Source organism: Oncorhynchus nerka, linkage group LG27, assembly GCF_034236695.1.
Source record: "Oncorhynchus nerka isolate Pitt River linkage group LG27, Oner_Uvic_2.0, whole genome shotgun sequence".
Classification (NCBI taxonomy): domain Eukaryota; kingdom Metazoa; phylum Chordata; class Actinopteri; order Salmoniformes; family Salmonidae; genus Oncorhynchus; species Oncorhynchus nerka.
The window spans coordinates 106,285,055-106,312,695 of NC_088422.1; the positions used below are offsets into that span (position 1 = coordinate 106,285,055).

A 27,641-nucleotide genomic window follows, 5' to 3' on the forward strand; every position below is an offset into this window, starting at 1 on the left:
CATTAAGACACTAACAGCTTACAGACGGCAGGCAATTAAGGTCACAGTTATTAAAACTTAGGACACTAAAGAGGCCTTTCTACTGACTCTGGAAAAACACCAAAGGAAAGATGCCCAGGGTCCCTGCTCATCTGCGTGAACATGCCTTAGGCATGCTGCAAGGAGGCATGAGGACTGCAGCTGTGGCCAGGAGACAGGATGGACAGCTGATCGTCTTCATAGTGGCTGACCACGTGTAACAACACCTGAACAGGATCAGTACATCCGAACATCACACCTGTGGGACAGGTACAGGATGGCAACAACAACTGCCCGAGTTACACCAGGAATGCACAATCCCTCCATCAGTGCTCAGACTGTCCGTAATAGGCTGAGAGAGGCTGGACTGAGGGCTTGTAGGCCTGTTGTAAGGCAGGTCCTCACCAGCAACAATGTTGTCTATGGGCACAAACCCGTCGTCACTGGACCAGACAGGACAGGCAAAAAGTGACTAACGAGACGCGGTTTAGTGTCTCACCGGGGGTGATGGTCGGATTCGTGATTAGCGTCGAAGGAATAAGTGTTACACCGAGGCCTGTACTCTGGAGTGGGATCGATATGGAGGTGGAGGATCCGTCATGGTCTGGGGCGGTGAGTCACAGCATCATCGGACTGAGCTGGTTGATCGATTTGGAGGTGGAGGATCCGTCATGGTCTGGGGCGGTGAGTCACAGCATCATCGGACTGAGCTGGTTGATCGATTTGGAGGTGGAGGATCCGTCATGGTCTGGGGCGGTGAGTCACAGCATCATCGGACTGAGCTGGTTGATCGATATGGAGGTGGAGGATCCGTCATGGTCTGGGGCGGTGAGTCACAGCATCATCGGACTGAGCTGGTTGATCGATATGGAGGTGGAGGATCCGTCATGGTCTGGGGCGGTGAGTCACAGCATCATCGGACTGAGCTGGTTGATCGATATGGAGGTGAAGGGTCCGTCATGATCTGGGGCGGTGAGTCACAGCATCATCGGACTGAGCTGGTTGATCGATATGGAGGTGGAGGGTCCGTCATGGTCTGGGCGGTGAGTCACAGCATCATCGGACTGAGCTGGTTGATCGATATGGAGGTGGAGGGTCCGTCATGGTCTGGGGCGGTGAGTCACAGCATCATCGGACTGAGCTGGTTGATCGATATGGAGGTGGAGGGTCCATCATGGTCTGGGCGGTGAGTCACAGCATCATCGGACTGAGCTGGTTGATCGATATGGAGGTGGAGGGTCCATCATGGTCTGGGGCGGTGAGTCACAGCATCATCGGACTGAGCTGGTTGATCGATATGGAGGTGGAGGATCCGTCATGGTCTGGGGCGGTGAGTCACAGCATCATCGGACTGAGCTGGTTGATCGATATGGAGGTGGAGGATCCGTCATGGTCTGGGGGCGGTGAGTCACAGCATCATCGGACTGAGCTGGTTGCCATTGCAGGCAATCTCAACGCTGTGCGTTACAGGAAGACATCCTCCTCCCTCATGTGGTACCCTTCCTGCAGGCTCATCCTGACATGACCCTCCAGCATGACAATGCTGTGCGTTACAGGGAAGACATCCACCTCCCTCATGTGGTACCCTTCCTGCAGGCTCATCCTGACATGACCCTCCAGCATGACAATGCTGTGCGTTACAGGGAAGACATCCACCTCCCTCATGTGGTACCCTTCCTGCAGGCTCATCCTGACATGACCCTCCAGCATGACAACGCTGTGCGTTACAGGGAAGACATCCACCTCCCTCATGTGGTACCCTTCCTGCAGGCTCATCCTGACATGACCCTCCAGCATGACAATGCTGTGCGTTACAGGGAAGACATCCACCTCCCTCATGTGGTACCCTTCCTGCAGGCTCATCCTGACATGACCCTCCATCATGACAACGCTGTGCGTTACAGGGAAGACATCCTCCTCCCTCATGTGGTACCCTTCCTGCAGGCTCATCCTGACATGACCCTCCATCATGACAACGCTGTGCGTTACAGGGAAGACATCCTCCTCCCTCATGTGGTACCCTTCCTGCAGGCTCATCCTGACATGACCCTCCAGCATGACAACGCTGTGCGTTACAGGGAAGACATCCTCCTCACTCATGTGGTACCCTTCCTGCAGGATCATCCTGACATGACCCTCCAGCATGACAATGCCACCAGCCATACTGCTCGTTATGTGCGTGATTTCCTGCAAGACAGGAATGTCAGTGTTCTGCCATGGCCAGCGAAGAGCCCGGATCTGAATCCCATTGAGCACGCCTGGGACCTGTTAGATCGGAGGGTGGGGGCTAGGACCATTGCACCCAGAAATGTCTGGGAACTTGCAGGTGCCTTGGTGGAAGAGTGGGGTAACATCTCACAGCAAGAACTGGCAAATCTGGTGCAATCCATGAGGAGGAGATCCACTGCAGAACTTAATGCAGCTGGTGGCCACACCAGATACTGACTGTTACTTTTGATTTTTACCCCCCCATCCCTTTGTTCAGGGACACATTATTCCATTTCTGTTAGTCACGTGTCTGTTAGTCACGTGTCTGTTAGTCACGTGTCTGTTAGTCACGTGTCTGTTAGTCACGTGTCTGTTAGTCACGTGTCTGTTAGTCACGTGTCTGTTAGTCACGTGTCTGTTAGTCACGTGTCTGTTAGTCACGTGTCTGTTAGTCACGTGTCTGTTAGTCACATGTCTGTTAGTCACATGTCTGTTAGTCACATGTCTGTGGAACTTGTTCAGTTTATGTCTCAGTTGTTCAATCTCATTGTGTTCATACAAATATTTACACGTTAACTTTCCTGAAAATAAATGCAGTTGACAGTGAGAGGACATTTATTTTTTTGCTGAGTACAACAATCGCAGCTCTGTAGATTTTGCCTCGAAGAGACAGAATCACTAGATCATTTATTCTGGTATTGCCCCTATGCAGCTTGTTTCTAGTCACAGGTTCAGGAATGGTTAAAGAAATAAAAATAAATCACAACGTGCACTTAAAGTTCATGTAGAAAATAGTAAAAATAAAACTAAAAAAATACTTTCATGAGTAGGTGTGTCCAAACGTTGACTGGTACTAAAAAAAATATCATTTCTATTTATTTTTGGGGGAGGGTTTCGAAACTTCTCCCACGACCCCATTTTCATATCAGGTGACCCCCACATGGGGCCGTGACTCCTAGTTTGAGAACCCCTACGCTAGAGTTTGGACAGTGGCGGGAGATCTAGGTGTTCCAGAGTCTAGTTGAAGTGTGAACTGTGAGCTGGTTGACTGGTTCCTCTGGGGACAGGCAGCACGGTGCTGGTTTCTCTCTGTATGTCATTATCTGCCGTGTCATCTCCCTGGACTGTGGGCTGGTTGACTGGTTCCTCTGGGGACAGGCAGCACGGTGCTGGTTTCTCTCTGTATGTCATTATCTGCCGTGTCATCTCCCTGAACTGTGGGAACTCACCTGAGGTCATCACTTTCTACCTGCTGGAAACAGTCTGTCATGCTACCTGTCACCTCTACATCAGGGGAGAGAAGGCAGAGAGAGGCCTTACAGCACAGCACTCAGAGGCCAGGTAGAGAGAGAGAAGGCAGAGAGAGGCCTTACAGCACAGCACTCAGAGGCCAGGTAGAGAGAGAGAGAAGGCAGAGAGAGGCCTTACAGCACAGCACTCAGAGGCCAGGTAGAGAGAGAGAAGGCAGAGAGAGGCCTTACAGCACAGCACTCAGAGGCCAGGTAGAGAGAGAGAAGGAGTGAGGATGGGGTCAGAGAAGGGGTGGTACGCCAGGTAGAGAGAGAGAAGGAGTGAGGATGGGGTCAGAGAAGGGGTGGTACGCCAGGTAGAGAGAGAGAAGGAGTGAGGATGGGGTCAGAGAAGGGGTGGTAGGCCAGGTAGAGAGAGAGAAGGAGTGAGGATGGGGTCAGAGAAGGGGTGGTACGCCAGGTAGAGAGAGAGAAGGAGTGAGGATGGGGTCAGAGAAGGGGTGGTACGCCAGGTAGAGAGAGAGAAGGAGTGAGGATGGGGTCAGAGAAGGGGTGGTACGCCAGGTAGAGAGAGAGAAGGAGTGAGGATGGGGTCAGAGAAGGGGTGGTACGCCAGGTAGAGAGAGAGAGAAGGAGTGAGGATGGGGTCAGAGAAGGGGTGGTACGCCAGGTAGAGAGAGAGAAGGAGTGAGGATGGGGTCAGAGAAGGGGTGGTACGCCAGGTAGAGAGAGAGAAGGAGTGAGGATGGGGTCAGAGAAGGGGTGGTACGCCAGGTAGAGAGAGAGAAGGAGTGAGGATGGGGTCAGAGAAGGTGGTACGCCAGGTAGAGAGAGAGAAGGAGTGAGGATGGGGTCAGAGAAGGGGTGGTACGCCAGGTAGAGAGAGAGAAGGAGTGAGGATGGGGTCAGAGAAGGGGTGGTACGCCAGGTAGAGAAAGAGAAGGAGGAGTGAGGATGGGGTCAGAGAAGGGGTGGTACGCCAGGTAGAGAGAGAGAAGGAGTGAGGATGGGGTCAGAGAAGGGGTGGTACGCCAGGTAGAGAGAGAGAAGGAGTGAGGATGGGGTCAGAGAAGGGGTGGTACGCCAGGTAGAGAGAGAGAAGGAGTGAGGATGGGGTCAGAGAAGGGGTGGTACGCCAGGTAGAGAGAGAGAAGGAGTGAGGATGGGGTCAGAGAAGGGGTGGTACACTATTTATACTGGCAGTGGGCTGGCATGGTTCTGGTCCAAACGCTTTGGTCCAAAGTAATGCAGCATTTGGGACTGGGCCAGGGGACCAGACATGGCAGAAGGGGTCAGGAACACCATTTGGGACTAGGCCAGGGTACCAGACATGGCAGAAGGGGTCAGGAACACCATTTGGGACTGGGCCAGGGGACCAGACAAGGCAGAGGCGGCCAGGAACACTATTTGGGACTGGGCCAGGGGACCAGACATGGCAGAGGGGGTCAGGAACACCATTTGGGACTGGGCCAGGGGACCAGACATGGCAGAGGGGGTCAGGAACACCATTTGGGACTGGACCAGGGGACCAGACGAGGCAGTGGATGGCAGGAACAGGCTCTTCCACAACACCAAGACTGTCACAAACACACACAGTAGCACTGCTGCTGTCATGAAGCCTGGGGGACGGCACAGGCTGTACCCACACCCCCTCCACCCAACACAAACACACACAGTAGCACTGCTGCTGTCATGAAGCCTGGGGGACGGCACAGGCTGTACCCACACCCCCTCCACACAACACAAACACACACAGTAGCACTGCTGCTGTCATGAAGCCTGGGGGACGGCACAGGCTGTACCCACACCCCCTCCACCCAACACAAACACACACAGTAGCACTGCTGCTGTCATGAAGCCTGGGGGACGGCACAGGCTGTACCCACACCCCCTCCACCCAACACAAACAGTAGCACTGCTGCTGTCATGAAGCCTGGGGGACGGCACAGGCTGTACCCACACCCCCTCCACACAACACAAACACACACAGTAGCACTGCTGCTGTCATGAAGCCTGGGGGACGGCACAGGCTGTACCCACACCCTCCACCCAACACAAACACACACAGTAGCACTGCTGCTGTCATGAAGCCTGGGGGACGGCACAGGCTGTACCCACACCCCCTCCACCCAACACAAACAGTAGCACTGCTGCTGTCATGAAGCCTGGGGGACGGCACAGGCTGTACCCACACCCCCTCCACCCAACACAAACACACACAGTAGCACTGCTGCTGTCATGAAGCCTGGGGGCACGGCACAGGCTGTACCCACACCCTCCACCCAACACAAACAGTAGCACTGCTGCTGTCATGAAGCCTGGGGGACGGCACAGGCTGTACCCACACCCCCTCCACACAACACAAACACACACAGTAGCACTGCTGCTGTCATGAAGCCTGGGGGACGGCACAGGCTGTACCCACACCCCTCCACCCAACACAAACACACACAGTAGCACTGCTGCTGTCATGAAGCCTGGGACGGCACAGGCTGTACCCACACCCCTCCACCCAACACAAACAGTAGCACTGCTGCTGTCATGAAGCCTGGGGGACGGCACAGGCTGTACCCACACCCTCCACCCAACACAAACACACACAGTAGCACTGCTGCTGTCCAATGAAACCTGGGGGACGGCACAGGCTGTACCCACACCCTCCACCCAACACAAACAGTAGCACTGCTGCTGTCATGAAGCCTGGGGACGGCACAGGCTGTACCCACACCCCTCCACCCAACACAAACACACACAGTAGCACTGCTGCTGTCATGAAGCCTGGGGACGGCACAGGCTGTACCCACACCCTCCACCCAACACAAACACACACAGTAGCACTGCTGCTGTCATGAAGCCTGGGGACGGCAACAGGCTGTACCCACACCCTCCACCCAACACAAACACACACAGTAGCACTGCTGCTGTCATGAAGCCTGGGGGACGGCACAGGCTGTACCCACACCCCCTCCACCCAACACAGACACACCAAATAATGCTGCAGAGCAGGGTACTGCCCAGGGAAAGGAGGGTAAAGGGCATCCGTCTAGACATGGTGATGTGACAACACCAGAGAGACGGAGGAGACCAGTCAGTCAGCTACAGATAACAATCTTTACTTTAAGAGCCAACTGCCGAGCTGTTTCCAATGACAACTACTGCCGAGCTGTTTCCAATGACAACTACTGCCGAGCTGTTTCCAATGACAACTACTGCCGAGCTGTTTCCAATGACAACTACTGCCGAGCTGTTTCCAATGACAACTACTGCCGAGCTGTTTCCAATGACAACTACTGCCGAGCTGTTTCTAATGACAACTACTGCCGAGCTGTTTCTAATGACAACTACTGCCGAGCTGTTTCTAATGCCAACTACTGCCGAGCTGTTTCTAATGCCAACTACTGCCGAGCTGTTTCTAATGACAACTACTGCCAAGCTGTTTCTAATGCCAACTACTGCCGAGCTGTTTCTAATGACAACTACTGCCAAGCTGTTTCTAATGCCAACTACTGCCAAGCTGTTTCTAATGACAAGGGGTCGTGCTTTATACCAGGTATTGACCAGGGGTCGTGTTTTATACCAGGTATTGACCAGGTGTCGTGTTTTATAGCGCGTATTGACAGGGGTCTTGTTTTATACCGCGTATTGACAGGGGTCTTGTTTTATACCGCGTATTGACAGGGGTCTTGTTTTATACCGCGTATTGACAGGGGTCGTGTTTTATACCGCGTATTGACAGGGGTCTTGTTTTATACCGCGTATTGACAGGGGTCGTGTTTTATACAGCGTATTGACAGGGGTCGTGTTTTATACTGTGTATTGACCAGGGGTCGTGTTTTATACCGCGTATTGACAGGGGTCGTGTTTTATACCGCGTATTGACAGGGGTCGTGTTTTATACAGCGTATTGACAGGGGTCGTGTTTTATACCAGGTTTTGACCAGGGGTCGTGTTTTATACAGCGTATTGACAGGGGTCATGTTTTATACCAGGTATTGACAGGGGTCGTGTTTTATACTCAGGTATTGACCAGGGTCGTGTTTTATACTGGGTATTGACCAGGGTCGCGTTTTATACCAGGTATTGACCAGGGTCGTGTTTTATACTGCATTGACCAGGGGTCGTGTTTTACCATACCAGGGGTATTGACCAGGGGTCGCGTTTTATACCAGGTATTGACCAGGGTCAATACCTGGTATAAAAAAAAAATTATAAATTGGTGGGTTTTTTTCGCTTCAATAGAATGATCAGGGACGATGAGTGCTGCAATAGTTTGTGTCGGGGGTCTAGTCGAGGGTCAGTCTGTTATATCTGGAGTATTTGTGTGAATTAAAGTATGCTCTCTCTAATTCTCTCTCTGAGGACCTGAGCCCTAGGACCATGCCTCAAGACTACCTGGCCTGATGACTCCTTGCTGTCCCCAGTCCACCTGGTCGTGCTGCTGCTCCAGTTTCAACTGTTCTGCCTGCGGCTATGGAACCCTGACCTGTTCACCGGACGTGCTACCTGTCCCAGACCTGCTGTTTTCAACTCTCTAGAGACAGCAGGAGTGGTAGAGATACTCTTAATGATCGGCTATGAAAAGCCAACTGACATTTACTTCCTGAGGTGCTGACTTGTTGCACCCTCACAACTACTGTGATTTTATTATTTGACCATGCTGGTCATTTATGAACATTTGAACATCTTGGCCATGTTCTGTTATAATCTCCACCCGGCACAGCCAGAAGAGGACTGGCCACCCCTAAGAGTCTGGTTCCTCTCTAGGTTTCTTCCTAGGTTTTGGCCTTTCTAGGGAGTTTTTCCTAGACACCGTGCTTCTACACCTGCATTGCTTGCTGTTTGGGGTTTTAGGCTGGGTTTCTGCACAACACTTTGAGATATCAGCTGATGTACGAAGGGCTTTATAAATACAATTGATTGATGTACGTGCAACTACAGTTTTCCGTCACAGAAAAAAAGTTCCATTTCTTTTTTTTTTGGAGTGTAAAGTGTTGGTCCCATGTTTCCTGAGCTGAAATAAGAGATCTCAGAAATGTTACATAACGCTTAAAGGGCTTATTTCTCTCAAATTCTGTGCACAAATGGTTTTACATCCCCGTTAATGAGCATGTCTTTGCCAAGACAATCCATGCATCTGACAGGTGTGGCATATCAAGAAGCTGATCAATCAGCATGATCATTACACAGGTGCACCTTGTGCTGGGGACAATAAAAGGCCATTCTAAAATCTGCAGTTGTGTCACAAAAAACCCACAGATGTCTCAAGTTGAGGGAGTGTGTAATTGGCATGAATGTCCACCAGAGCTGAATTGAATGTTAATTTCTCTAGCACAAGCCGCCTCCGTCGATGTAGAGAATTTGCCAGTTGATGTTTTTCTTCAGTGTACTATGGGGTGGCCAGGTAGAGTCATTACTCATTTGGATTGCAGAGACAAAGAGACTGTTCTAGCATCTTCAAAGTGCACAAATATTTATTCATTATCCATTTTTTGGGGGTGGCGCGACGGCAATCGTTTTGCCAGCACCACAGCGGAAACACTGATCCACCCGTCCCCTCAGCACCACAGGGGAAACACTGATCCACCCGTCCCCTCAGCACCACAGGGGAAACACTGATCCACCCGTCCCCTCAGCACCACAGGGGAAACACTGATCCACCCGTCCCCTCAGCACCACAGGGGAAACACTGATCCACCCGTCCCCTCAGCACCACAGGGGAAACACTGATCCACCCGTCCCCTCCACTATTTTCACACATTCTTGCACATTCTAGTCATCCGTCAGCCCTACCCTAGTTAGTCATCCGTCATCCCTACCCTAGCTAGTCATCCGTCATCCCTACCCTAGCTAGTCATCCCTACCCTAGCTAGTCATCCCCTACCCTAGCTAGTCATCCCCTCCCTACCCTAGCTAGTCATCCGTCATCCCTACCCTAGCTCAGTCATCCCTACCCTAGCTAGTCATCCGTCGTCCCTACCCTAGCTAGTCACCCGTCAGTCCCTACCCTAGCTAGTCACCCGTCGTCCCTACCCTAGCTAGTCACCCGTCAGTCCCTACCCCTACCCGTCTACCTCTAGCTAGTCACCCGTCAGTCCCTACCCTAGCTAGTCACCCGTCGTCCCTACCCTAGCTAGTCACCCGTCAGTCCCTACCCTAGCTAGTCACCCGTCAGTCCCTACCCTAGCTAGTCACCCGTCGTCCCTACTCCTAGCTAGTCACCCGCTCAGTCCCTACCCTAGCTAGTCATCCGTCATCCCTCCTCCTACCCTAGCTAGTCATCCGTCATCCCTACCCTAGCTAGTCATCCGTCATCCCTCCTCCTACCCTAGCTAGTCATCCGTCATCCCTACCCTAGCTAGTCATCCGTCATCCCTACCCTAGCTAGTCATCCGTCGTCCCTACCCTAGCTAGTCCTCCGTCGTCCCTACCCTAGCTAGTCATCCGTCGTCTCTGAGAGGAAATAATGTGAATATTTCAGATGATTCCCGGCAGTTCTATATCCAACAGACAAAACACTGGTCTATAGACATCGTGTGCCAGAAATAATACGATGAGGCAAAGCTAGACGAGCAGACAGACAGTGGTGACATCAGGTCAGTATTTTTTGGCAAAGCTAGACGAGCAGACAGACAGTGGTGACATCAGGTCAGTATTTTTTGGCAAAGCTAGACGAGCAGACAGACAGTGGTGACATCAGGTCAGTATGTTTTGGCAAAGCTAGACGAGCAGACAGACAGTGGTGACATCAGGTCAGTATGTTTTGGCAAAGCTAGACGAGCAGACAGACAGTGGTGACATCAGGTCAGTATTTTTGGCAAAGCTAGACGAGCAGACAGACAGTGGTGACATCAGGTCAGTATGTTTTGGCAAAGCTAGACGAGCAGACAGACAGTGGTGACATCAGGTCAGTATGTTTTGGCAAAGCTAGACGAGCAGACAGACAGTGGTGACATCAGGTCAGTATGTTTTGGCAAAGCTAGACGAGCAGACAGACAGTGGTGACATCAGGTCAGTATTTTTGGCAAAGCTAGACGAGCAGACAGACAGTGGTGACATCAGGTCAGTATGTTTTGGCAAAGCTAGACGAGCAGACAGACAGTGGTGACATCAGGTCAGTATGTTTTGGCAAAGCTAGACGAGCAGACAGACAGTGGTGACATCAGGTCAGTATGTTTTGGCAAAGCTAGACGAGCAGACAGACAGTGGTGACATCAGGTCAGTATTTTTTGGCATGTGAAATGTAAACAGCAGTTTAAAGAAAGCTACAAGTGGTTGTTGGATGGGAGGGAGGTGAGGCAGCGTAGCAGAATAGAGATGAGAGGTCAGACTGTGTGTGTGTGTGTGTGTGTGGTGTGTGTGTGGTGTGTGTGTGTGTCAGATATAGCTTGGTGTATTGAGGACCACCAGCTGGTATACTGTCAGATATAGCTTGGTGTATTGAACAAGTGAACTGGCTTGCTATGCAGCCGCGAGACTTGGGAACTGGCTTGCTCATGCAGCCGCGAGACTTGGGAACTGGCTTGTCATGCAGCCGCGAGACTTGGGAACTGGCTTGTCATGCAGCCGCGAGACTTGGGAACTGGCTTGCTCATGCAGCCGCGAGACTTGGGAACTGGCTTGCTATGCAGCCGCGAGACTTGGGAACTGGCTTGCTCATGCAGCCGCGAGACTTGGGAACTGGCTTGTCATGCAGCCGCGAGACTTGGGAACTGGCTTGCTATGCAGCCGCGAGACTTGGGAACTGGCTTGTCATGCAGCCGCGAGACTTGGGAACTGGCTTGTCATGCAGCCGCGAGACTTGGGAACTGGCTTGCTATGCAGCCGCGAGACTTGGGAACTGGCTTGCTCATGCAGCCGCGAGACTTGGGAACTGGCTTGCTATGCAGCCGCGAGACTTGGGAACTGGCTTGCTCATGCAGCCGCGAGACTTGGGAACTGGCTTGTCATGCAGCCGCGAGACTTGGGAACTGGCTTGCTCATGCAGCCGCGAGACTTGGGAACTGGCTTGTCATGCAGCCGCGAGACTTGGGAACTGGCTTGCTATGCAGCCGCGAGACTTGGGAACTGGCTTGCTATGCAGCCGTGAGACTTGGGTGCCGGTTCACAGCAGAAGGCTACTACTGTATGTATTAATGGGTTCACAGCAGAAGGCTACTACGGTATGTATTAATGGGTTCACATCAGAAAGACTACTACGGTATGTATTAATGGGTTCACAGAGAAGACTACTACTGTATGTATTAATGGGTTCACAGCAGAAAGACTACTACTGTATGTATTAATGGGTTCACAGCAGAAGGCTACTACGGTATGTATTAATGGGTTCACAGCAGAAAGACTACTACGGTATGTATTAATGGGTTCACAGAGAAGGCTACTACTGTATGTATTAATGGGTTCAGAGAGAAGACTACTACGGTATGTATTAATGGGTTCACAGCAGAAGGCTACTACGGTATGTATTAATGGGTTCACAGCAGAAAGACTACTACGGTATGTATTAATGGGTTCACAGCAGAAGGCTACTACGGTATGTATTAATGGGTTCACAGAGAAGGCTACTACGGTATGTATTAATGGGTTCACAGAGAAGGCTACTACTGTATGTATTAATGGGTTCACCGAGAAGACTACTACTGTATGTATTTATGGGTTCACATCAGAGAAGACTACTACTGTATGTATTTATGGGTTCACAGCAGAAAGACTACTACTGTATGTATTTATGGGTTCACAGCAGAAAGACTACTACTGTATGTATTAATGGGTTCACCGAGAAGACTACTACTGTATGTATTAATGGGTTCAGAGAGAAGACTACTACTGTATGTATTAATGGGTTCACAGAGAAGACTACTACTGTATGTATTAATGGGTTCACCGAGAAGACTACTACTGTATGTATTAATGGGTTCAGAGAGAAGACTACTACTGTATGTATTAATGGGTTCACAGCAGAAAGACTACTACTGTATGTATTAATGGGTTCACAGCAGAAAGACTACTACGGTATGTATTAATGGGTTCACAGAGAAGACTACTACGGTATGTATTAATGGGTTCACAGCAGAAAGACTACTACGGTATGTATTAATGGGTTCACAGCAGAAAGACTACTACGGTATGTATTAATGGGTTCACAGAGAAGACTACTACGGTATGTATTAATGGGTTCACAGCAGAAAGACTACTACGGTATGTATTAATGGGTTCACAGCAGAAAGACTACTACGGTATGTATTAATGGGTTCACAGCAGAAAGACTACTACGGTATGTATTAATGGGTTCACAGCAGAAAGACTACTACGGTATGTATTAATGGGTTCACAGAGAAGACTACTACGGTATGTATTAATGGGTTCACAGCAGAAAGACTACTACTGTATGTATTAATGGGTTCACAGCAGAAAGACTACTACGGTATGTATTAATGGGTTCACAGAGAAGACTACTACTGTATGTATTAATGGGTTCACAGCAGAAAGACTACTACGGTATGTATTAATGGGTTCACAGCAGAAAGACTACTACGGTATGTATTAATGGGTTCACAGCAGAAAGACTACTACTGTATGTATTAATGGGTTCACAGCAGAAAGACTACTACGGTATGTATTAATGGGTTCACCGAGAAGACTACTACTGTATGTATTAATGGGTTCAGAGAGAAGACTACTACTGTATGTATTAATGGGTTCACAGAGAAGACTACTACTGTATGTATTAATGGGTTCACAGCAGAAAGACTACTACTGTATGTATTAATGGGTTCACAGCAGAAAGACTACTACGGTATGTATTTATGGGTTCACAGAGAAGACTACTACTGTATGTATTAACCTCTTCCCTCTACTCGGGACGCTTGCGTCCCAACTAGAGCTCTGGAAATGCAAATGCGCTACGCTAAATGCTAATAGTATTAGTTAAAACTCAAAAGTTCATTAAAATACACATGCAGGGTATCGAATTAAAGCTACACTCGTTGTGAATCCAGGCAACAAGTCAGATTTTTAAAATGCTTTTCGGCGAAAGCATGAGAAGCTATTATCTGATAGCATGCAACACCCCAAAAGACCCACAGGGGACGTAAACAAAATAATTTGCATTTCGGCGTTACACAAACCGCACAATAAAATAGAAAACATTCATTACCTTTCACCATCTTCTTTGTTGGCACTCCTAGATGTCCCATAAACACTATTTGGGTCTTTATTTCGATTAAATCGGTCCATATAAAGCCTAGATATCGTTATATGTAGACTGTGTGATAAACGAAAAAAACAGTTTCAAAACGTAACGTCATTTTTTTTAATTCAAAAAGTCGACGATAAACTTTCACAAAACACTTCGAAATACGTTTGTAATGCAACTTTAGGTATTAGTAAACGTTAATAAGCGATAAAATTCATCAGGAGGCGTGTGTAAAGATCATTAGCTGTCCGTCTGGAAAAATGTCCGGCTAGAAACTCAACGAAAATATCCGGTCCTAGACCGGAGGAGATACGGTGTCCTGTATGTGTTTGACCAAGAAAAAACTCGAAGGGAAATGACAAGACTCTAGACACCGTGTGGAAGCTGTAGTTACTGCAACCTCAGTCAATTAATTGTGGTTCACGTTTATCAATGGGTTCAAGTAGCGCATGGATATATTTTCCCATTTTCAGTGATCAGTTTTTTCCTGTGCTTTTCGATGTAAATGCCGTTCTGGTAAAGCCACAGCAGTGATTTAACCAGTTTTATAAACGTCTGAGTGTTTTCTATCCACACAGACTAAGCAAATGCATATACTATATTCCTGGCATGAGTAGCAGGGCGCTGAAATGTTGCGCGATTTTTAACAGAATGTTCAAAAAAGTAGAGGGTAGAAGCAACAGGTTAATGGGTTCACATCAGAAAGACTACTACGGTATGTATTAATGGGTTCACAGCAGAAAGACTCCTACGGTATGTATTAATGGGTTCACAGCAGAAAGACTCCTACGGTATGTATTAATGGGTTCACAGCAGAAAGACTCCTACGGTATGTATTAATGGGTTCACAGCAGAAAGACTACTACGGTATGTATTAATGGGTTCACAGCAGAAAGACTCCTACGGTATGTATTAATGGGTTAACAGCAGAAAGACTACTACGGTATGTATTAATGGGTTCACAGAGAAGACTACTACGGTATGTATTTATGGGTTCACAGAGAAGACTACTACGGTATGTATTAATGGGTTCACAGCAGAAAGACTACTACTGTATGTATTAATGGGTTCACAGCAGAAAGACCACTACGGTATGTATTAATGGTTTCACAGAGAAGACTACTATGGTATGTATTAATGGGTTCACAGAGAAGACTACTACTGTATGTATTAATGGGTTCACAGCAGAAAGACTACTACTGTATGTATTAATGGGTTAACAGAGAAGACTACTACTGTATGTATTAATGGGTTCACAGCAGAAAGACCACTACTGTATGTATTAATGGGTTCACAGAGAAGACTACTACTGTATGTATTAATGGGTTCACAGAGAAGACTACTACGGCATGTATTAATGGGTTCACAGCAGAAAGACTACTATGGTATGTATTAATGGGTTAACAGAGAAGACTACTACTGTATGTATTAATGGGTTCACAGCAGAAAGACTACTACTGTATGTATTAATGGGTTCACAGAGAAGACTACTACTGTATGTATTAATGGGTTCACAGCAGAAAGACTACTACTGTATGTATTAATGGGTTCACAGCAGAAAGACTACTACTGTATGTATTAATGGGTTCACAGCAGAAAGACTACTACAAATGTATTAATGTGTCAGTATACTCTACTGTATGTAGAATGTTACATACATCATTTCATTTATTAAAGGGTTCACAGCAGAAAGACTACTATGGTATGTATTAATTTAAAAAAGACTGGGTAATGGGTTCACAGAGAAGACTCTACAAGTATTTGAATACTACTACTGTATGTATTAATGGGTTCATTTGAATACTGTATTAATGGGTTCAAGCAGAAAGACTACTACTGTATGTATTAATGGGTTCAGCAGAAAGACTACTACTGTTGTATTAATGTAGGAAGACTACTACTGTGTCCACAGAGAAGACTACTACTGTATGGGTTCCAGAAAGACTACTATTAATGGGTGCAGAAAGACTACAAGTTAACACAGAAATAGACAACTACTGTATGTGGAAATGGGTTGAACTTTTCACAAAACAAAGACCTACTTATCTCCTTACACATCAGAGAAGACCACTGTATGTATTTATGGGTTCTACAGCAGAAAGACTACCTTTATCTATGGGTTCACAGCACTACTACTGTCTGTTTAATGGATTCTACAGCCAGAAAGACCTTTATCTCCCAGTAAGACTACACCCACCACTACGGTATGTCTTAATGGTTTCCACAGTAAGATTCTACAGCCACAAAAAGTCAGATTCCATTAGCCACAAAGTCAGATTCCACAGCCACAAAGACTACTACTGTATGTATTAATGCCACAAAGTCAAATTCCACAGCAGAAAGTCAAATTCCACAGCCACAAAGTCCGTATGTATTAAGCCACAAAGTCAGATTCCACAGCCAGAAAGACTCAGATTAATGGGTTCACAGCCACAAAGTCAGATTCCACAGCCACAAAGTCAGATCCCACAGCCACAAAGTATTAGATTCCACAGACTACAAAGTAAATTTAACAGCCACAAAGTCATTAATTTCACAGCAGAAAGTCAGATTCTACAGCCACAAAGTCAGATTCCAAGCCACAAAGTCAAATTCCACAGCCACAAAGTACTACTGATTATTAATGGGTTCACAGCAGAAGGCCACATGTCTTAATGGGTTCAGAAAAGACGCCATTACTTTCTTAAAGAGACAGCGCTACTACATTTATAAAAAAAAAGAAGACTCCGGTTGAATTAATCGGTTCACAGCTTTTCTACGCTCCTGCTCTCCTCTGCAAACTAGATGTATTAATGGGTGCTCACAGCAGAAGCGACTACGAGGTGTCAAGTGGATGATGGGATATTCATTAGTTACTGGTCCACAGAGAGGAAGCTACTACTGTATGTATTAATGGGTTCAGACAGAAGCTACTAGAGTCTAGCAGGAGTGGGAACTAGGACGGTTCTTATTAATGGGTTCACAGAACGAAAACATCTTTACTGTAAAATTACGAGACTAAGACCTGAGGCATTAATGGGTTCACACTGGCTGTTGTTGCTAATGGGTTCCAGAGGCAGACTACTACTGTATGTATTAATGGGTTCGGAAGACGTCTCCAGAGGGGCAAAAGACTACAGAGAGGGTGACTGTGAGAATAAGATTAATGTTCCACCTCAAGACTGCCCCTGTATGTATTAATGGGTTCCACCAGAAAGACTCACTGCCCCTGTATTAATGGTCCCTGAGAAGCTACAGTTCCATCTCACGGTATGTATTAATGGGTTCACAGCACTGTATTAATGGGTTCACAGCAGAAAGACTACTACTGTATGTACATCCCAGCAGAAAGCTCAGTTCCACCTCATCACTGCCCCTGTACGGTCCCTGTAGCTCAGTTCCACCTCATCACTGCCCCTGTTCCAGCTCAGTTCATTAATGGGTCACTGACTACTACCCTGGCTCAGTTCCCCTAATGGGTTCACAGGTCCCTGTAGCTCAATGGGTTCCAGCAGAAAGACTAATACGGTCCCTGTATTAATGGGTTCCCCTGTAGAGAAGACCCTGTAGCTTAGTTCCAGAAAGACTCACTGCCCCTGTATTAATGGGTCCCTGTAGCTCAAAGACTCCACCTCATTACTGGGTTCACAGCAGAAAGTCCCTGTAGCTCAATGTTCCCTGCAGAAAGTCCCTGTAGCTCAGTTCCACCTCATTAATGCACCTGCTACTACTGTCCCTGTAGCTCAGTTCCACCTCAAGACTGCCCCTGTATGTAGCTCAGTTCCACCTCATCACTGCCCCTGTACGGTCCCTGAAGCTCAGTTCCCCTTACCTCCCTGAGAAGACTCAGTTCCCCTGTATGTATTCAGTTCCCCTGTCCCCTGTAGCTCAGTTCCACCTCATCACTGCCCTGTACGGTCCCTGTAGCTCAGTTCCACCTCAAAAGTCACTGCCCCTGTGCAGGTCCCTGTAGCTCAGTTCACCTCAGTTCCAGGCAACAGTCAGTTCCACCTCATGCACTGTCCCCTGTTCCCCAGCACTGGTCCCTGTAGCTCAGTTCCACCTCATCACTGCCCCTGTAAAATAGTCCCTGTAGCTCTTCTTTGTTCCCCACCTCATCTTTATTGCCCCTATAATGGGTCCCTGTAGCTCAGTTCCCCTGTATGGTCCCTGTAGCTCAGTTCCACCATCACTCAAATTCAAAAGTCACTGCCCCTGTACGTTTGTAATGCAACTTTAGGTCCCTAGTAGCTCAGTTCCACCTCATACTGCCCCTCAGACGGTCCCTGTAGCAGGAAAAATGAGTCCCTGTAGCTCAGTTCCACCTCATCACTGCCCCTGGAGGAGATACGGTCCCTGTAGCTGTTCCACCTCATCACTGCCCTGTAGGTCCCGTGTGGAGCTCAGTTCCCAACTGTCAGTCCCTGTAATTCAGTTCACACGGTCCAAGTAGCTCAGTATCCATTCATCCTGCCAGTGATCAGTCCCTGTGCTCAGTTCCACCTCATCAATGCCCCTGTACGGTCCCTGTAGCTCAGTTCCACCTCATAACTGCCCCTGAGTGTTTTCTATCCCACAGCTCAGTTCCACCTCATCACTGCCCCTGTCCCTGGCTCAGTTCCACCTCATCACTGCCCCTGTTTAACAGAATGTCCCTGTAGCTCAGTTCCACCTCATCACTGCCCCTGTACGGTCCCTGTAGCTCAGTTCCCCTGGGTCCCTGTAGCTCAGTTCCCTGTACGGTCCCTGAGCTCAGTTCCCCTGTATCCCTGCTCAGTTCCCCTGTACGGTCCCTGTAGCTCAGTTCCAGCAGAAAGACTCATCACTGCCCCTGTGGGTCCCTGTATGTATTAGGGTTCAGCAGAGTTCCACCTCATCACTGCCCCTGGGTTCAAGTCAGTTCCCCTGGGTCCCTGTAGCTCAGTTCCACCTCACAGCTGCCCTGTACGGTCCCTGTAGCTCAGTTCCCATCACTGCCCCTGTATTAATGGTCCAAAGCTCAGTTCCCTTAATGGGTCCCTAGCTCAGTTCCCCTGTTCTACCTGTACCCCTGTCAGTTCCACCTCATCACAGCCCTACTGTATGTACGGTCCCTGTAGCTCAGTTCCACCTGTACGGTCCAAAGCTCAGTTCCATCTCATCACTGCCCCTGTCACGGTCCCTGTAGCTCAGTTCCAGCAGAAAGACTACTAAGCTCAGTTCCACCTCATCACTGCCCCTGTACGGTCCAAAGTTGTAGCTCAGTTCCCTGTACAGTCCCTGTAGCTCAGTTCCACCTCATCACTGCCCCTGTTCACGGTCCCTGTAGCTCAGTCCAAATCATCACTGCCCCTGTACGGTCCCTGTAGCTCAGTTCCACCTCATCACTGCCCCTGTACGGTCCACAGAAGCTACTTCCCCTGTACGGTCCCTGGCTCAGTTCCACCTCATCACTGCCCCTGTACGGTCCCTGTAGCTCAGTTCCCTACTACTGTATGTACGGTCCCAGTAGCTCAGTTCCCTGTACGGTCCCAGAAGCTCAGTTCCCCTGTACGGTCCCTGTAGCTCAGTTCCATTCATCACTGCCCCTGTACGGTCCCTGTAGCTCAGTTCCCCCTGGGTTCAGTCCCTGTAGCTCAGTTCCACCTCATCACTGCCCCTGTACGGTCCCTGTAGCTCAGTTCCACCTCATCACTGCCCCTGCACCCCTGTAGTCAGTTCCACCTGACTACTACTGGTCCCTGTAGCTCAGTTCCACCTCATCACTGCCCCTGTACGGTCCCTGTAGCTCAGTCCACACCTCATCACTTCCCCTGTACGGTCCCTGTAGCTCAGTTCCACCTCATCACTGCCCCTGTAAGCTATCCCTGTAGCTCAGTTCCCCAAAAGACCCACAGGTCCCTGTAGCTCAGTTCCACCTCAACTGCCACTGTAAAATGGTCCCTGTAGCTCAGTTCCACCTCATCACTGCCCCTGTACGGTCCCTGTAGCTCAGTTCCCCTGTAGGTCCCTGTAGCTCAGTTCCCCTGTTTTTACGGTCCCTGCAGCTCAGTTCCTGCACGGTCCCTGTAGCTCAGTTCCATCTCATCACTGCCCCTGTACGGTCCCTGTAGCTCAGTTCCACCTCATCACTGCCCTGCAGGTCCCTGTAGCTCAGTTCCCCTGTATGGTCCCTGTACTCAGGGAAATCCCCTCTAGGTCCCTGTAGCTCAGTTCCACCTCATCACTGCCCCTGTACGGTCCCTGTAGCTCAGTTCCCCTGTTACGGTCCCTGTAGCTCAGTTCCCCTGTTTTTTCCTGTGCGGTCCCTGTAGCTCAGTGATTTAACCAGTTTGTGACGGTCCCTGTAGCTCAGTTCCACCTGCATATACTGCCCTGGCATGTAGGTCCTGTAGCTCAGTTCCCCTGTACGGTCCCTGTAGCTCAGTTCCATCTCATCACTGACCCCTGTAGGTCCCTGTAGCTCAGTTCCCCTGTACGGTCCCTGTAGCTCAGTTCCACCTCATCACTGCCCAGAAAGTCCCTGTAGCTCAGTTCCACCTCATCACTGCCCCTGTATTAATGGGTCCCAGCAGCTCAGTTCCCGGTGTACGGTCCCTGAAGCTCAGTTCCACCTCATCACTGCCCCTGTACGGTCCCTGTAGCTCAGTTCCACCTCATCACTGCCCCTGTACGGTCCCTGTAGCTCAGTTCCCCTCATCACTGCCCCTGTATTAATGGTCCCTGTAGCTCAGTTCCCCTGTACGGTCCCTGTAGCTCAGTTCCACCTCATCACTGCCCCTGGGTTCACGGTCCCTGTAGCTCAGTTCCACCTCATCACTGCCCCTGTACGGTCCCTGAAGCTCAGTTCTGTACGGTCCCTGTAGCTCAGTTCCACCTCATCACTGCCCCTGTACGGTCCCTGTAGCTCAGTCCACACCTCATCACTGCCCCTGTACGGTCCCTGTAGCTCAGTTCCACCTCATCACTGCCCCTGTACGGTCCCTGTAGCTCAGTTCCCTGTAAGGTCCCTGTAGCTCAGTTCCACCTCATCACTGCCCCTGTACGGTCCCTGTAGCTCAGTTCCACCTCATCACTGCCCCTGTATGTATTAATGGTCCCTGTAGCTCAGTTCCCCTGTACGGTCCCTGTAGCTCAGTTCTCAGCAGGTCCCTGTAGCTCAGTTCCCCTGTACGGTCCCTGTAGCTCAGTTCCACCTCATCACTGCCCCTGTACGGTCCCTGTAGCTCAGTTCCACCTCATCACTGCCCCTGTACGGTCCCTGTAGCTCAGTTCCCTGTACGGTCCCTGTAGCTCAGTTCCACCTCATCACTGCCCTGTACGGTCCCTGTAGCTCAGTTCCCCTGTATTAATGGGTTCACGGTCCCTGTAGCTCAGTTCCCCTGTACGGTCCCTGTAGCTCAGTTCCCATTCAAAGTGTACGGTCCCTGTAGCTCAGTTCCACCTCATTTCACTTAGCCCTTTTCACGGTCCCTAATAGCTGCCCCTGTCACGGTCCCTGTAGCTCAGTTCCATCTCATCACTGCCCCTGTCCCTATTCGGTCCCTGTAGCTCAGTTCCCACTGTACGGTCCCTGTAGCTCAGTTCCACCTCATCACTGCCCCTGTACGGTCCCTGTAGCTCAGTTCCACCTCATCACTGCCCCTGTACTGTCCCTGTAGCTCAGTTCCACCTCACACTGTCCCATGCCACGTCCCTGCTCAGTTCCCCTGTACGGTCCCTATAGCTCAGTTCCACTCATCACTGCCCCTGTACGGTCCCTGTAGCTCAGTCCACATCTCATCACTGCCCCTGTCGGTCCCTGTAGCTCAGTTCCCTGTACGGTCCCTGTAGCTCAGTTCCACCTCATCACTACCCCTGTACGGTCCCTGTAGCTCAGTTCCACCTCATCACTGCCCCTGTCGGTCCCTGTAGCTCAGTTCCACCTCATCACTGCCCCTGTACGGTCCCTGTAGCTCAGTTCCCTGTCACGGTCCCTGTAGCTCAGTTCCACCTCATCACTGCCCCAAAGTCGGTCCCTGTAGCTCAGTTCCCAGCCACAAAGTCCCTGTAGCTCAGTTCCACCTCATCACTGCCCCTGTACGGTCCCAGCCAGCTCAGTTCCACCTCAAAGTCAGTTCCCCTGTACGGTCCCTGTAGCTCAGTTCCCCTGTACGGTCCCTGTAGCTCAGTTCCACCTCATCACTGCCCCTGTAAATTCCCTGTAGCTCAGTTCCCCTGCACGGTCCCTGTAGCTCAGTTCCACCTCATCACTGCCCCTGTACGGTCCCTGTAGCTCAGTTCCCTGTACGGTCCTGTAGCTCAGTTCCACCTCATCACTGCCCCTGTACGGTCCCTGTAGCTCAGTTCCCTGTACGGTCCTGTAGCTCAGTTCCCCTGAGTAGCGCTGTCGGTCCTGTAGCTCAGTTCCCCTGTACGGTCCCTGTAGCTCAGTTCCACAGTCATCACTGCCCCTGTTGCACGGTCCCTGTAGCTCAGTTCCCCTGTACGGTCCCTGTAGCTCAGTTCCACCTCATCACTGCCCCTGTACGGTCCCTGTAGCTCAGTTCCACCTCATCACTGCCCCTGCGGTCCCTGTAGCTCAGTTCCCCTGCACTGGCTCAGTCCCTGTGTTAGCTCAGTTCCACCTCATCACTGCCCCTGTACGGTCCCTGTAGCTCAGTTCCCCTCATCACTGCCCCTGTACGGTCCCTGTAGCTCAGTTCCCCTCATCACTGCCCCTGTACGGTCCCTGTAGCTCAGTTCCCCTGTACGGTCCCTGTAGCTCAGTTCCACCTCATCACTGCCCCTGTACGGTCCCTGTAGCTCAGTTCCACCTCATCACTGCCCCTGTACGGTCCCTGTAGCTCAGTTCCCCTGTACGGTCCCTGTAGCTCAGTTCCACCTCATCACTGCCCCTGTACGGTCCCTGTAGCTCAGTTCCACCTCATCACTGCCCCTGTACGGTCCCTGTAGCTCAGTTCCACCTCATCACTGCCCCTCCCTGTAGCTCAGTTCCCCTGGGTCCCTGTAGCTCAGTTCCACCTCATCACTGCCCCTGTACGGTCCCTGTAGCTCAGTTCCACCTCATCACTGCCCCTGTACGGTCCCTGTAGCTCAGTTCCACCTCATCACTGCCCCTGTACGGTCCCTGTAGCTCAGTTCCCCTGTCACTGCCACCTCATCCCTGTAGCTCAGTTCCCCACGGTCCCTGTAGCTCAGTTCCACCTCATCACTGCCCCTGTACGGTCCCTGTAGCTCAGTTCCACCTCATCACTGCCCCTGTACGGTCCCTGTAGCTCAGTTCCTGTCACTGCCCTGTACGGTCCCTGTAGCTCAGTTCCACCTCATCACTGCCCCTGTACGGTCCCTGTAGCTCAGTTCCACCTGTCACTGCGGTCCCTGTAGCTCAGTTCCACCTCATCACTGCCCCTGTACGGTCCCTGTAGCTCAGTTCCACCTCAGTTCCCCTGTACGGTCCCTGTAGCTCAGTTCCACCTCATCACTGCCCCTGTACGGTCCCTGTAGCTCAGTTCCAGCTCATCACTCCCCTGTACGGTCCCTGTAGCTCAGTTCCATCTCATCACTGCCCCTGTACGGTCCCTGTAGCTCAGTTCCCCTGTCGGTCCCTGTAGCTCAGTTCCACCTCATCACTGCCCCTGTACGGTCCCTGTAGCTCAGTTCCACCTCATCACTGCCCCTGTACGGTCCCTGTAGCTCAGTTCCACCTCATCACTGCCCCTGTCCCTGTAGCTCAGTTCCCCTGGTCCCTGTAGCTCAGTTCCCCTGTCACGGTCCCTGTACTCAGTCCCTCTCATCACTGTTCCCCTGTACGGTCCCTGTAGCTCAGTTCACCTCATCACTGCCCCTGTACGGTCCCTGTAGCTCAGTTCCACCTCATCACTGCCCCTGTACGGTCCCTGTAGCTCAGTTCCACCTCATCACTGCCCCTGTACGGTCCCTGTAGCTCAGTTCCCCCTCATCACTGCCCCTGTACGGTCCCTGTAGCTCAGTTCCCCTGTACGGTCCCTGTAGCTCAGTTCCACCTCATCACTGCCCCTGTACGGTCCCTGTAGCTCAGTTCCACCTCATCACTGCCCCTGTACGGTCCCTGTAGCTCAGTTCCACCTCATCACTGCCCCTGTCGGTCCCTGTAGCTCAGTTCCACCTCATCCTGCCCCTGTTCCCCTGTACGGTCCCTGTAGCTCAGTTCCACCTCATCACTGCCCCTGTACGGTCCCTGTAGCTCAGTTCCACCTCATCACTGCCCCTGTACGGTCCCTGTAGCTCAGTTCCACCTCATCACTGCCCCTGTACGGTCCCTGTAGCTCAGTTCCACCTCATCACTGCCCCTGTACGGTCCCTGTAGCTCAGTTCCACCTCATCACTGCCCCTGTACGGTCCCTGTAGCTCAGTTCCACCTCATCACTGCCCCTGTACGGTCCCTGTAGCTCAGTTCCACCTCATCACTGCCCCTGTACGGTCCCTGTAGCTCAGTTCCACCTCATCACTGCCCCTGTACGGTCCCTGTAGCTCAGTTCCACCTCATCACTGCCCCTGTACGGTCCCTGTAGCTCAGTTCCCCTGTACGGTCCCTGTAGCTCAGTTCCACCTCATCACTGCCCCTGTACGGTCCCTGTAGCTCAGTTCCACCTCATCACTGCCCCTGTACGGTCCCTGTAGCTCAGTTCCACCTCATCACTGCCCCTGTACGGTCCCTGTAGCTCAGTTCCACTGCCCCTGTACGGTCCCTGTAGCTCAGTTCCACCTCATCACTGCCCCTGTACGGTCCCTGTAGCTCAGTTCCACCTCATCACTGCCCCTGTACGGTCCCTGTAGCTCAGTTCCACCTCATCACTGCCCCTGTACGGTCCCTGTAGCTCAGTTCCCCTGTACGGTCCCTGTAGCTCAGTTCCACCTCATCACTGCCCCTGTACGGTCCCTGTAGCTCAGTTCCACCTCATCACTGCCCCTGTACGGTCCCTGTAGCTCAGTTCCACCTCATCACTGCCCCTGTACGGTCCCTGTAGCTCAGTTCCCCTGTACGGTCCCTGTAGCTCAGTTCCACCTCATCACTGCCCTGTACGGTCCCTGTAGCTCAGTTCCACCTCATCACTGCCCCTGTACGGTCCCTGTAGCTCAGTTCCACCTCATCACTGCCCCTGTACGGTCCCTGTAGCTCAGTCCCCCTGTACGGTCCCTGTAGCTCAGTTCCACCTCATCACTGCCCCTGTACGGTCCCTGTAGCTCAGTTCCACCTCATCACTGCCCCTGTACGGTCCCTGTAGCTCAGTTCCACCTCATCACTCCCTCAGTTCCACCTCATCACCTGTCACGCCCCTGTACGGTCCCTGTAGCTCAGTTCCACCTGTGTACGGTCCCTGTAGCTCAGTTCCACCTCATCACTGCCCCTGTTCCCTGTACGGTCCCTGTAGCTCAGTTCCACCTCATCACTGCCCCTGTCGGTCCCTGTAGCTCAGTTCCACCTCATCACTGCCCCTGTACGGTCCCTGTAGCTCAGTTCCCCTGTACGGTCCCTGTAGCTCAGTTCCACCTCATCACTGCCCCCTGTACGGTCCCTGTAGCTCAGTTCCACCTCATCACTGCCCCTGTACGGTCCCTGTAGCTCAGTTCCCTGTCACCTCCCAGCTGCCCCTGTACGGTCCCTGTAGCTCAGTTCCCCTGTACGGTCCCTGTCAGTTCCACCTCATCACTGCCCCTGTACGGTCCCTGTAGCTCAGTTCCACCTCATCACTGCCCCTGTACGGTCCCTGTAGCTCAGTTCCACCTCATCACTGCCCCTGTAGTCCCTGTAGCTCAGTTCCACCTTCACTGCCCCTGTACGGTCCCTGTAGCTCAGTTCCACCTCATCACTGCCCCTGTACGGTCCCTGTAGCTCAGTTCCACCTCATCACTGCCCCTGTAGTTCCCCTGTACGGTCCCTGTAGCTCAGTTCCACCTCATCACTGCCCCTGTACGGTCCCTGTAGCTCAGTTCCCTGTACGGTCCCTGCTAGCTCAGTTCCACCTCATCACTGCCCCTGTCACGGTCCCTGTAGCTCAGTTCCCCCTCATACGGTCCCTGTAGCTCAGTTCCACCTCATCACTGCCCCTGTACGGTCCCTGTAGCTCAGTTCCCTGCTGTCACCCCTGTACGGTCCCTGTGCTCAGTTCCACCTCATTCCTGCCCTGTAGTCCCTTGCTCAGTTCCACCTCATCTGCCCCTGTAGCTCCCAGTTCCCCCTGGGTCCTGTCATTCCCTTGCCCGGTCCCTGCTGCTCAGTTCCCCTCAGTCACGCTGTACGGTCCCTGTAGCTCAGTTCCCCTGAGTCCCTGTATTGTCACACCTCATCACTGCCCCCCTGGTCATTCCCAGAGCTAGTTCCACCTCATCACTGCTGCTGTCATTCCCAGAGTATTGTTCACCTGCTCCACCTCATCACTGCCCCCCCTGTACGGTCCCTGTAGCTCAGTTCCACCTCATCACTGCCCTGTCATTCCCTGTAGCTCAGTTTCCCTGCACTCAGTTCTGTCATTCCCCTGAGTCCCTGTGCTCACCTCATCAGCTACCCATTTAACCATCTCAGTCATTCTTCACCTTCTCAGAGTCTCATTGTCACAACGGGCTGCTGTCATTCCCAGAGTATTGTCACAACGGGCTGCTGTCATTCCCAGAGTATTGTCATTCAACGGGCTGCTGTCATTCCCAGAGTATTGTCACAACGGGCTGCTGTCATTCCCAGAGTATTGTCACAACGGGCTGCTGTCATTCCCAGAGTATTGTCACAACGGGCTGCTGTCATTCCCAGAGTATTGTCACAACGGGCTGCTGTCATTCCCAGAGTATTGTCACAACGGGCTGCTGTCATTCCCAGAGTATTGTCACAACGGGCTGCTGTCATTCCCAGAGTATTGTCACAACGGGCTGCTGTCATTCCCAGAGTATTGTCACAACGGGCTGCTGTCATTCCCAGAGTATTGTCACAACGGGCTGCTGTCATTCCCAGAGTATTGTCACAACGGGCTGCTGTCATTCCCAGAGTATTGTCACAACGGGCTGCTGTCATTCCCAGAGTATTGTCACAACGGGCTGCTGTCATTCCCAGAGTCTCACTCTGCCATTTTAGACCATGGCGTTCGGAGGGCATTATATCAAATCATTTAAAAGATGCATATGTCCTCCGATTAACATTACAGCATTGTTGCATTTTATTTTTTAAATGTAACGTTTATTTAACCAGGCAAGTCAGTTACACTGACGACCTACGACCTGCATTAGGATGTTTATTTTCTCCTTTATGACGATCGGGGTTTGATAGTTTTGTGATTTAATTACATTTTGTTACAATTACATCTCATTTTTCATTTATGGATTTTTTTCCCCCCGTAATTTTAAAGATCCCAATGTCTTATTAACGTTGACAGCCCTAATGGCCAGGGCCCATTTGTGCCAGGGCCCATTTCTGCCAGGGCCCATTTCTGCCAGGGCCCATTTCTGCCAGGGCCCATTTCTGCCAGGGCCCTAATGGCCAGGGCCCTAATGGCCAGGGCCCATTTCTGCCAGGGCCCATTTCTGTCACTTCATTGAGCTGACAAGCTTCAGTCTGCTCAGCACCCACCGTAGAAGCAGTAACAGTCAGTTCACTCTCCTGTCCGACTGGTGTACTGTCATTGGGCGATAGTGTTCAGGTTTGCTCTACCACGCCAAGGCCAGATATGCTTACCACCATGTAAAGTGCACCCTCTTCAGGACAAATATTCATTATTGAGCATTTTCTCAGAAATCGGTTCTCATAAATCGGACGATAATATCAGCTTTATTTAAACATACACATGGCAAGTTCCTCTCAAGAACTTGCCACTTAGCATGTTGAAATAAACAAGGAACAAGCCGTTTCACTTGAGAAAATAATCGAGCTCGTTGTGAACCAAACCATCAGCTAGACACACTCATTCAAACAGAGGACGAGTCACTTGAGAAAATAATCGAGCTCGTTGTGAACCAAACCATCAGCTAGACACACTCATTCAAACAGC

The 27,641-nt window shown here is 50.9% G+C and overlaps 1 protein-coding gene across 1 annotated transcript in view; it reads right to left on the bottom strand.

Annotated features, from left to right (window-relative positions):
• The window catches only part of LOC115116691 (insulin-like growth factor 1 receptor), a 47,177-nt gene that overhangs the window by 16,907 nt on the left and 2,629 nt on the right, over positions 1–27,641 (bottom strand). The gene's annotated exons all lie outside the window — the stretch shown is intronic.